Raw genomic sequence first — 12,548 nt, 5'->3', positions numbered from 1 at the left:
CGGATCTGATGATAGCCCGAGTAGGCATCAAGGAATGACAAACGCTCGCAACCCGTAGTCGAATCGACAATTTGATCGATGCGGGGGAGCGGAAAATGGTCTTTCGGGCAGACCCTATTGAGATGCTTGAAGTCGATGCACATTCGGAGCGACTTGTCCTTCTTGGGCACCATGACAACATTGGCGAGCCACTCGGAGTGGTGTACCTCGCGAATGAAGTTGGCTGCCAAAAGCTTAGCCACATATTCTCCAATTGCCTTCCTCTTGTGCGCGGCGGACCAACGCAGGCGTTCTCGGACAGGCCGAGCGGCGGGATCCACATGCAGTCGGTGCTCAGCCAACTCCCTAGGTACACCTGGCATGTCAGTGGGCTTCCATGCGAAGATGTCCCAGTTCTCACGGAGGAATTGGATGAGCTCGGCTTCCTATTTAGGATCGAGGGTGGTGGAGATGTTCGTCGGGGCAGCGGTGTCATCCGTCGGGTGGATGCTGACCTTCTTCGTCTCACACGCCGACTAGAATGCGGACTCCGAAGCTGGCTTCTTCGAACGCATCAAGTCAGCAGGGTCGACTGTCTTCTTGTACTCGTCAAGCTCGAGGACAGCCATCTGCTAATCGGCGATCCTCGATCCCTGCTGCAGACACTCCTCGGCCCGCTGCCGATTGCCTGTGATAGTGATCACACTTTTTGGGCCTAGCATCTTCAGCTTCAGGTACACGTAACATGGACGGACCATGAAACGCGCATATGCCGGCGGCCCAGAATTGCGTGGTACGCACTCCGAAAGTCCACCACCTCGAACGTCAGCTTTTCCTTGCGGAAGTTCTTGTCGGAGCCGAAGACGACGTCCAACGCGATCTGGCCGAGTGACATGGCCTTTCCTCCAGGGACAACTCCATGGAACTACATGCTTCTCTCGCTAAGTTTGGACATCGGAATGCCCATCCCCTTGAGAGTGTCAGCGTACATGATGTTCAAGCCACTGCCGCCGTCCATGAGGACTTTGCGCAGTCGGACTCCTTCCACCACCGGGTCGACGACCAGAGCCTGCCTCCCTGGGGTGGGTACGTGTGCTGGATGAGACCATTTGAGGAACGTGGGGTTGGTCGACGTGGCCATGTTCACCTCCCTGTTCACCAGCTTCAGTCGACTCTTGCTCTCAACGTCAGCAAAAATCATGAGTGTTGCATGGACTTGGGGGAACGGATCCTCCTTGTCCTCCTCATCATGTTCATTGTACTTTTCACTCGGCTGCCCTTCGCCGAACCCCTGGATCAGGTGGCGACATTGCCGAGTGCTATGCTTCGGATATATGGCGTTTCCCTCTTCATCCATCTTCGTGTGAATGGACATGGCTGGTCCAGGATGGGGTTTCCGAACTGCTTCTTCTTGGGGGTGAACTGAACCTTCCCCTTGCCCTTGAACTTGGCATTGGTAACGGCTGCGGCCTCTGCCTGCGGAGTGGACGGAGCTTTCTGCTTCTGCTTCCGAGTGTTGTTCCCGTCTCCATCGGCGACTGCTTTGTGCTTGCCGCTACGAATGCGGTCCTGTTCTTCGCCATTTTCATAGCGTGCCGCTATCTCCATCATCTTACTCATGGAGATGTCGCCTGTTTGACCGAACTTCAGGAACAAATCTCTGTACCGCACGCGTGCCTTGAAGGCGCAGACTGCTTGGTGCTCTGTGACGTTCTCCACCGTGTGGTAGAGGGTCGTCCAACGCTGAATGAAATCGCGCAGGGGCTCATTCTGCTTCTGGACACAGTGCTGGAGCTCCACGAGGCCAGCAGGGCGTTTGCACGTCCCTTCAAAGGTCCTGATGAAGACTCGGGCCAGATCTGCCCAGCTGTAGATGCTTGAGGGAGCCAACTGGTTCAGCAACGCTCGTGCCGAGCCGTCGAGCATCAGAGGGAGGTGTTTCATGGCGACGTGGTCGTCCCCTCCTCGGATCTGGACTGCCACTCGGTAGTCGTCCAGCCACGTTTCTGGCTTGGATTCTCCCGTAAACTTGCTGATCCCCGTCGCCAATCGGAAGTTGGGAGAGATGTCAGCCGGACGGATGGCTCGACTGAAACACTCGGGACGAGAGACGATGGTCCTGCTTCCACTCGGACGGTCCATATCGTGACCATCGCGGTGGGCCCGGCCCCTGTCGACCCTCCTCTGGGCGATATGCTCTCTCGCGTCGGGCCTTGGATCATAAGTGTCACCGACTGAACGCCGATCATCATGATGTCGGGGCCCGCAGGGCCCACCCCGCGGAGGTGTTCATGAGCGGCGACGACCTTCGGGATTCATGGAACGGCTACTTCCCCTATGTCTCTAATGAGAACCGGGGCTATGAACTGACCGATGCGTGTTCGCGTGTACAAAACTATTGTGAATCCTGTTGTGCGACTAGGAGACCACCGAATTTTGCTGCTGCGCCGTGTGCAGCAGGGCACGGATTTGCTCGATCCCTCTGCCAGCCTCTGAATCAGTCGGCTGGGGGGAATCGGCTATCTTGGCAGCAGCAGCCAGGTTGAGGACGGGGGTGGGGAACACCTCCACGTTGCTCCGCCGAGTGTGCCGACGGGCAGAACGACGGGGCTGACGGCGAGCGCCGGATGTTTCGCCGACCTCGTGCTTGTTCCGGCCAGTTTGGCGGGGACTTTCATGGGAGTTGGGCATGTGCACTTCAGCTGCAGGCCCGTGACCCAAGTACTCGGAAGGAAATTCAGTTGGAACTGAGTCCGAGTGCTGGGACGACGACGCAACCACAACCGACTCTAGGACCGCCACTTGTGAGGACGCATTCTGGCGTGCCTGGGCGTGTTGCACCCAATGTTGGAGCCGCGGACGGCGGGACTGCTTGTTGCGGCGCGCAACAACGGCGTAGGTTGACACCAGAGCCGACTGCTGGAGAAGAAGAATACCGCGGGCGCCGGCACGGAAGTGCGTACCCCGCGACTGGGGAGCACCTCGACGTTGAGAGGGGCATCCTGAAGCCATGCCGAACCGTCGACTATGAAGGAGAGAGCGCCGAAGAGGATCTCGTGACCCATGCTCAGATCTCCACCGGATGACATGATGAAAAGATGTAGTCGCAAACTCGCCGGAAGTCGCTTAGACGCCTACCCCACGGTGGGCACCAACTGTCGTGGGTATAAGTCTGACAGTAGATGTGTAGGGTACGAAAGGATGGGCAGAGCCTTAGCTACGGCGAGGTAGTATGAGTTCAGGCCCCTCTACGGTGGAGGTAAAAGCCCTACGTCTCAGTGCTCTTGGGAGCTTGTTGTCGAGTGGAATATGGATTACAGTGAATTGCTAACCCCTGCACCAGTGGGGAAGGGCGGCTTATATAGAGTGCCCTGCCCTTCACAACGGTTCGGTGCACAGGGGTGGAGTAGTGGCGAATAAATGCCTACGTTACAGGTAACGTATGTCTTAAATGCTAATAAAGGTACATGGAAACGTATGACCGTTGCCCTCCATGGGGGTTACGATGTACAGAGTGGAATCCAGTCGGTAGGTTTGATATTCTGCGAATGCTCATCTCCGACTGGAAGATGGAAGAATCGTCACCGACTGGATGATGGGAACTCCTTAATTCAGTCGGAACTGACTAAGGGCCTTATCCCTTATGAAGGGTAGTCCTTGGGTAGGACCCATGGGGCAGGCCTATGACCCTACCATAGGACTATAACCCCATCAGCCCCCCTCCAGTATTTCTTTGCTCTACTATTTCTTATTTGTTTCAGAAAAAAACATCAAAAAGTTTTGCGCGCTTCTGAGAAATTTTATTTTGCAAAAAAACAACACCACTATAATTGTACCCAAAACAACGTTAGTCCGAGTTGGTTCCAACTAAATCATATAAAGTGCATCAAAACCATACAATTTTTTGTAATCATAGGTAAATATGGCATGAATACTTCATTAATTATCGATACATCACAGGCGTATCAGCTACCTCCCCCTTGAGTTTCCCGCACTTCGTTCTAGTGACCTTGTCACAATTGTCTCATTGTACATGAACCCGAGAGAAGAAGTCAACAACCACAAGCTTATTCTGAGGGACAACACTCTCTCCAAATCCAGGCACGCACGCTTGTCTTTGTTGGGGAACGTAGCATAAATTCAAAATTTTCGTACGCATATTCATATCTTCCTATGGAGAGACCAGCAACGAGAGAGGGGTAAGAGCATCTTCATACCTTTGAAGATCGCTAAGCGGAAGCGTTGCTAGAACGCGGTTGATGGAGTCGTACTCGTAGCGATTCCGATCTAGTGCCGAACAACGGCACCTCCGTGTTCAACACATGTGCAGCCCGGTGACGTCTCCCGCACCTTGATCCAGCAAGGAGGAGGGAGTGGTTGGGGAAGAACTCCAGCAACACGACGGCGTGGTGTATATGGAGAGACGAGGTCTCCCGGCAGGGCTTCGCCAAGCGCCGGCAGAGAGGAGGAGGGAGAGGAGCGGGGCTGCGCCGAGAGAGAGGAAAAACCGTGTGTCTCAATGGCCAAAAGTGCCCGATATATATAGGGGAAGGGGAGAGGGGGTGCCACCCCAAGGGTTCCCACCCTAGGGGGTGCGGCAGCCCCCCCAGATGGGAGGTGCGGCGGCCAGAAGGGGAGGAGGGGGTGGCGCACCAACTGGTGGGCCTTAGGCCCAACTGGCTTAGGGTTTGCCCCCCCCCCTTTTCTCTCCCCTGCGCATTGGGCTGAGTGGGGAGGCGCACCAGCCCATCTAGGGGCTGGTTCCCACCCCCACTTGGCCCACCTTATCTCCCGGGGTCGTTGCCCCCTTCGGTGGTCCCCCGGGCCACCTCCGGTGGTCCCGGTGATCCCGACACGTTACCGGTGATGCCCGAAACACTTCCGGTATCCGAAACCATCCGTCCTATATATCAATCTTTACCTCCGGACCATTCCGGAGCTCCTCGTGACGTCCGGGATCTCATCCGGGACTCCGAACAACTTTCGGTAACCTCGTATAAAAATTCCCTATAACCCTAGCATCATCGAACCTTAAGTGTGTAGACCCTACGGGTTCGGGAGACAGGCAGACATGACCGAGACACCTCTCTAGCCAATATCCATCAGCAGGGTCTGGATAACCATGGTGGCTCCACTTGCTCCACGGTGATCTCATCGGATGAACCACGATGTCAAGGATTCAATCAATCCCGTATACGATTCCCTTTGTCTGTCGGTATAGAACTTGCCCGAGATTCGATCGTCGGTATACCTATACCTTGTTCAATCTCGTTACCGGTAAGTCTCTTTACTCGTTCGTAGCACGTCATCGTGTGACTAACTCCTTAGTCACATTGAGCTCATGATGATGTTCTACCGAGTGGGCCCAGACATACCTCTCCATCACACGGAGTGACAAATCCCGATCTCGATTCGTACCAACCCAACATACACTTTCGGAGGTACCCGTAGTGCACCTTTATAGTCAACCAGTTACGTTGTGACGTTTGATACACCCAAAGCACTCCTACGGTATCCGGGATTTGCACAATCTCACGGTCGAAGGAAAAGATACTTGCCATTAGAAAAGCATTAGCATACGAACAATACGATCTAGTGCTAGGCTTAGGATTGGGTCTTGTCCATCACATCATTCTCCCAATGATGTGATCCCGTTATCAGTGACATCTAATGCCCATGATCAGGAAACCATGATCATCTATTGACTAACGAGCTAGCCAACTAGAGGCTTGCTAGGGACACATTGTGATCTATTTATTCACACATGTATTATTGTTTCCTGTTAATACAATTATAGCATGAACAATAGACGATTATCATGAACAAGGGAATATGATAATAACCATTTTATTATTGCCTCTAGGGCATATTTCCAACAGTCTTCTCTTCTCGAGAGGATGAAATCGATATGTCTCGAGTGTTGACCACCACTAGAAGTCAATAGATATGATTCTCTCTTCTTAAAGAGGGTGTTAGCTATGATCATGTCGTAGGCTAGAGAAAAGTTTAAGGTATATTCTCCTTCTTGATTCCCGATGCCATAGTGAAAGTGTGTTATATCGACTAGACGAGGGTGAATGTGCAATTTTTATAAATTCATCACTCAATAAATTCCTTATGAGGAAAGTCCTCGATCACGAACTTCGTGCAACGGAATAAGTACTTAGGCAAGCATGCAAAACAGCAATAGCATAGTCGTCAAAGTGCAATGAAACATTCAGATTGCACAAGTAGCGTGTTCCGGGTATGGGGCTGAAGTATAGGTGAAGTGAAGAATTTGGGGTGCGTAAATTGTGAAAGTATTCAGTCTGAAACAGTAACAATCAAAGTCATCAACATGCAACTGAGGAAATGAAAGGGTTGAGGAATTTGAACCAGCACTCGATGAATACAGTGGTTTGATGACCCAGTTACCACTATTGTGACAGTCGTACGTCTGGTTTGGAGCGGTTTGGTATTTAAACAAAAGGGCACACAATCCTTACCGTATTCTTCTTGAGCTAAGGACAAATAGTCCTCGCCCAACACTCGTGGTAAGTCTTTAGGGAAAACTTCCAAACCCTCACAAACTCGGTCACCCAGTCCACAATTCACTGATGGATGCTCTAGACCATGACGCTTAACCATGTGGAGGATGCACACTACTCAAAGGTAACAAGCATCGGTCCCACACAGGAACAATTTCTTTAGTGATGCTCAATGACTTTGGGGTTTGGGGGTTTTGGTCTCGCTGTTTGGGGTTTTTCCTCAATCAAGATTTTCTCTCAAAGTCTTCGAGGAATGGGTTGCTCTCAAAATACAAGTGTCAGTTTCTCTCGTGGAGCAGCCAACCAGCTAGTGGTTATGGGGGCGGATATTTATAGCCTAGGAGTGAAAGTGCGTTATATCGACTAGAGGGGGGTTGAATAGGAGACTTTTAGAATTTCATCACTGAGGAAATTCCTTTTTCCTCGTCGGCATCGAGACTTCTAGCAGTGGCGCTAGGGATTTTGAGATTTGCTGTAGCAGGAGGGTGATGGGACGAAGAAGATTTTACTGAAGGGAGATGTGAAATCTGTTTTTCCTCAAGTATCCATCTGTTTCTTTTTCCTCAAACACTGCCTATCACTCAACTATTGATGAAGTTCACTAAGCATCAAAGATTTTCAAAGACTTATAGGTTAAGTATCTAATGTGTTCATGAGTGTACACAGGATCTATAAGTCGCGAAGGAGTTTGAAATATTCGATGAATATCGACCCCTAAAATGTATATCTTCAGCTTCAGACCAATTTCTTCAACCAAAGATATACATTTTAGGGGTCGATATTCATCAAATACTTCAAACTCCTCAGCGACTTATAGATCATGTATACACTCATGAACACATTAGATACTTAACCTATAAGTCTTCAAACCACCAAAATCACTAAGGGGCACTAGATGCACTTACAATCTCCCCCTTTTTGTTGGTTGATGACAATTAGGTTAAGTCTTGAACGGGGATAAAAATATGAAGTGTAAATACTCATTTGAAGAATTTGAAATCAAGATTCAGAGAGACTCCCCTTGAAGATGTGCATATCTTGAGGATTTTGCTTTTCACAGCAAATGCACATTGATGATTTATATCATGGAGATCTCCCCGTGAGTCTTGTAAATCATACATACATACGACATATAGTATGAAGAAATTAAGGATGCATGATGACAAATGGTATCTGACGAATTCCAGCATGCGTGCATTCAATTTTTGAGGAATAAATGTCGTGGTTTTGTCATGGCATATGTTCTCGTGAGAGAACTTAGGTGAGAGGCCATCGCAACCATGTGGCGGCTTGAGAGGGGTTGGTCGGAATCGAGAGACGCGAGTTTACCCAGGTTCGGCCCCTCCGATGGAGGTAAAAGCCTACGTTCTGCTTGTGTTTCATTGATGAAGACGATGATCTCGATTACAAGGGTGCAGACTCGCCACCTCTAATCTCGTGGATGTCTAATATGTCTATCTCATGATTTGTCTTGTCTAGATCTATGTTGTGAATCCTGTCCCTCTTGGGGCGCCTTACCCCTCCTTATATAGGTGGAGGGGGTAAGATTACATGTTGAGTCCTACTAGGAGTAGGAATCGGACTAGTCTCTCTTGAATCCTAATCCGGGTCTTGTTTCCTTATTGTGGGAATCTTTCCTCTTCTTGGGACTTCTGTGTGAGTCGGCCCTTCTGGCCTCTCTATGATTCGCCTTATGCCAGGGTGCACGCTGGGCCTTGGGCCTTTTCCGTTTGTGTGAGTCGCCTGTCGGGTCATGTATGACTCGCCCGCCAGGTCACTGCTTATTCGCCGGTGTGTCACCAAGTCTTGGCGGGTCATACTTCAAGCCAAGTCACACGTGGGGTATATCCCCAACATTAGCCCCCATGTTAGGTTTAATTTATTCAAGGTAATCTCTTGAAATCAGAATAATAAATATGTCAAGGGACCAGCTTACTCCACTGGCCGGCTTGATTTATTGAAGTGGCTCTTTGAAAAATCCGGGTTTCTTCGAGCCACCTTCAATCATCTCGTAGGTACGTGTCCTCCATAATAAAATACATATGCCACTCAGTTGGCTCCATTGCTTTGGCTTGATGAAAATTTGGGGAATAAGAAATCCACACAATGTTGAACCAGCTTCTCTTGCTTCGGCGGGTTATGATTGACAATGGGGGGTCATGATTATTAGTGGTGTCCCGTCAAACAACTAAACTCCAATTAACTATGTCGAATTTATTGGGGATAAATAAATCCGGGTAATGTTTGAGCCGGTCTCTCAATACTTCACCTCTATGACGAAATGAAATGTGCTCTTCAATTTTTTGATATATCCATATTACCTGTAGCCCCCAAGGGCTGGGTCATCAGTGTGTGATGGGTCGGGTCTTCAATTTGAACCCCATGATCAGTTAAACAACTTAGTGTTGTAGCCCCCAAGTGTCGGGTTGTCTTGCCTGCGGAAACCTCGGACTTTAGAAATTACAATCTGAATAGTGTAGCCCCGAAATGGCGGGTCGATTGCTTGCGGCCACTCGGGACTTCCATGTTCTTCTCCTTTGAAAATAAAACATCATATGATGTAGCTCCCAAGGGCCAGGTCATTATGCAATATTGAGCAGGGACTTTGTAGATCGAACTATGTAAACTTGAGCGGTAATGTGTAGCCCCCAAGGGTCGGGTCATTATAAAAATGATGAGCTGGTTCTTCCTTGAATCCATACTTGAATAAAGAGCGACTTGTAGCCCCCTAGGGCCGGCTTATCTCCTTGAAATAGCTGGGTCTATTGATGATGTGATGATTTGAAAGAGCAATTTGCATTAGCCCCCAAGTGTCATGGTGCATGCTTGCAGCGACATGGGACTTTGCATACTTTGATGTAATCTTGATTTGAATAATGTAGCCCCCAAGTGTCGGGTTGTGCGCCTACAGCGACTCGGGACTATTCCTTCCGTTGTAGAATAAAATCACATCCACTCTATGAGCTGATGATGCATTTGTGATAAAAGAAATCCTTGACCGTGGTTTGCAATGTAACCCAACAAATATATCCTTGAGAAATCCATATGTTTGAGAAATTCATAAGTGTTGTAGTTTACTACAGAGCACAATGTTGAAGAAATCCAAGGGCCGGTGAATTTAGATGACTCGGCATTATATGTGATAGGGCGGCTCTTCGACAATAGTCAATTCTTCTGAGCTTTCTTGAAAACCCCAATTATTTAACATTGGTTAAGATAAACCATGATGAAAATCCAGCCAAATTCTCTATCCAAAGATTTATTTGCACCTACAAGAATTTATGCTTTGACCCGGTTTGAAGACCGGCATGATATGTATGTATGATGTATGATGCAATGCAAGATGATGCATGTGTATGACATAATAGTGTTGGTTTATGAGACTTGAATCTTACTTCAATCAAACTAGCTTGATAGCCACTAGTTTATCCTCGCTCTCTGTAAGCAGGCACTCATGACCAATCGATGTTTTAACCCGGATAAGTTCAGGGTCCATATGGATTGACTTATCATGAAACGGAGTACACGGGATTCGGAGTAGCATCATGCAGACATGCAAGTTTAACCAAGTTTCAAAGAATGCGGCTTAGTAGCCCATGGAATATCCTTGCTTTTTGTAAGCCAGCACTCCCGACCAATCGATGTTTTAACCTTGATAGTTCAGGGTCCAACTGGATTGACATATCGAGAGTACATGGGATTCAGAGTAGCATCATGCACACAGGCAGGTTTGACCAAGAAGGTGGCTTAGTGGCAAATGGAGTATCCTCGCTTTCTGTAAGCCGGCACTCACGACCAATCGATGTTTTAACCCGGATAAGTTCAGGGTCCAACTGGATTGACTTATCATGAAACGGAGTACACGGGATACGGAGTAGCATCATGCAGAGAGGCAGGTTTAACCATGAATTCTTGCCATTAAGCCTGCACCCATGTTTGAACTGCGCATCGTGGCGATTCATCCTCTTGGGCGACATTAAGATACCTGCCAATGAAGCAGGGCACCCATGTTTGAACGACGCATCGTGGCGAATCGTCCTCTTGGGCGACTTTAAAATTCCCGCCAATGAGGCAATAGCCCTCGGGGCCGGGTTATCTTGCCTGCAATTACCCGGTGTTCTTGAATTATTCATCCCAGTTGGATCGGGCGAGCCATGTCTGTGTAGCCCCCGAGTCTTGAGTCGACTAAAAGAGGCGGCTTGAGAGTGTCCATATTTGATTGTGACATAAATCGGCATAAGGATGATGGTGAATGATGGACCTTTGACCTGTGCTTAATTCTCAGGTAGTCCGGCTCTCATGGTTCCTTCAGGGCCACTTTCCTTTTTCTTTGTTGCTTGCTTTGAATTACTCGTTCAATGATGGCCGGCTCAGACTGTAGTTTCATGAGGGATGTTTCGGTGTCAAACTATACTGTTACTTTTGATATGCTTTGCTCCGATGTTGTTGGGGGAGATGGGCCGCAGAGGCGGCTTGCATGCTTCCGTTGAGCGGCTCGTATAGACGAGCACTGCACCGACGAGCTGAGTTCGAGTGCAAGAGTTGTTTGGCGATACTGACGTGAAAATCAGTCGCGGTGTTGTAAGCGATCTTGATTGCGTGGACGTGATAGTTGCCCGCGTCATTGTAAGCCGTCTTGTTGTGTGAACGGAAGAACTGACCGCATCATTTGTAAGCCGGTGCAGACGACGAGTTGACCATTGCGTTCTAAGCATGTGCGCGAGTCATTTGAGCAATGCAACACAGATGAATACCGGTTCAGAAAAATGTTGCTGCGTGCTTCATCTCCATAGTAATATGTTACCTTTGTAGTGAATAATTGTCCTGCAATTAAAAATATTGCAGAGAATAATTGTTTTTGAATAATATAATACGTGCTGTAAAACGTAAATAAGATAGATAGCACCTATTTTACGAATGACGCGGACACTGCTGAGATCATCATCAGAATATGTGCAGAGCGTACAAACACCCTTGAGAGTGTCTAATGAAGCCAATATCCGACGTCCTGCATGCCCCAGTGGCGTCCTGATTATCCACATCCTACGGCGCGAAGGACTAGGCCATCCAAGGGCGCCGCGGGAAGCCAACGGGCAGGGTGGCCCAGCGACGATGACGGTTAGGCCAGTGCTTGTCCAAGACCTCCTTCACGTGCAACGCGCTGGTATGACGCATCCAGTGCAGCGGAGCCAGCTGATGCGGCGCGGCGAGTCAGCGTCGTGTGGCGTGGCGACGATTGTAGGTGCGGCGGGTGTCAGCGACTTGGATGCGCAATGAAGGCAAGGTGAGCGCGTAGGTGAAGCCAGCCTCGCGCGGGCGAGTCAGCGTCGTGTGATGGGAGTGGCGGCTGTCTAACAGAGCCCGGGTACCGTCGTCATTGTTGTAAGATAGTGTCCATGCAGTCAGACTCAGCAATGGACACTATCTTACCCTCAGCAATCCAGTGTCTGCATCCATGCAGTCAGACTCAGCAATGCAGTGTTGCAGCGAAAATTGATCTTCGGATCGGTTACGGAACATAATCTGCCGTAGATTTCACAGATTATATCTGAGCACAACAGGCCATGGAAGAAAATAGTAGCTTGTCTGTTTGATGCCAAGGGCTTCACGTGGGAAACAGCCAACCTAGTTTGAATATGATAGTGCTTTCTTAATGCAACCTTGGGTCTTGGCATGATCCAACGTTTCCTCGGTTTTGGATACACCACACACACCTTGTTACCTCGGGACTTGACCCCATATTGGACTGGGAAACATGGTCGTGTTCTTTTTGACTTGTCGATGCGTGACTATGACAGAGTTCGACTCTGATCCGGAAAACGAGCCTAGGCTTCGGCGGTTTTCTGCACCGGTTGCAATGAGAAAACTTCCTATCGGTCTCGGCGAATTGCCATGATTTGACAAATTGCAGAACGATGACGACACACAAACAACAATCTTAACCCCTTTTGCAATCAATTTTGGCCGGATTCTTTTTTCTTGTTCTCCTCCATCTGTTGGTGTAGTTGATCGATAAATTTGGCGGCTCTATCCAAAGTTGAT

This window comes from Hordeum vulgare, chromosome 5H, assembly GCF_904849725.1.
Source record: "Hordeum vulgare subsp. vulgare chromosome 5H, MorexV3_pseudomolecules_assembly, whole genome shotgun sequence".
Classification (NCBI taxonomy): Eukaryota; Viridiplantae; Streptophyta; class Magnoliopsida; order Poales; family Poaceae; genus Hordeum; species Hordeum vulgare.
The sequence above is the reverse complement of the archived record's forward strand: the minus strand, read 5'-3'. Positions refer to the sequence as shown.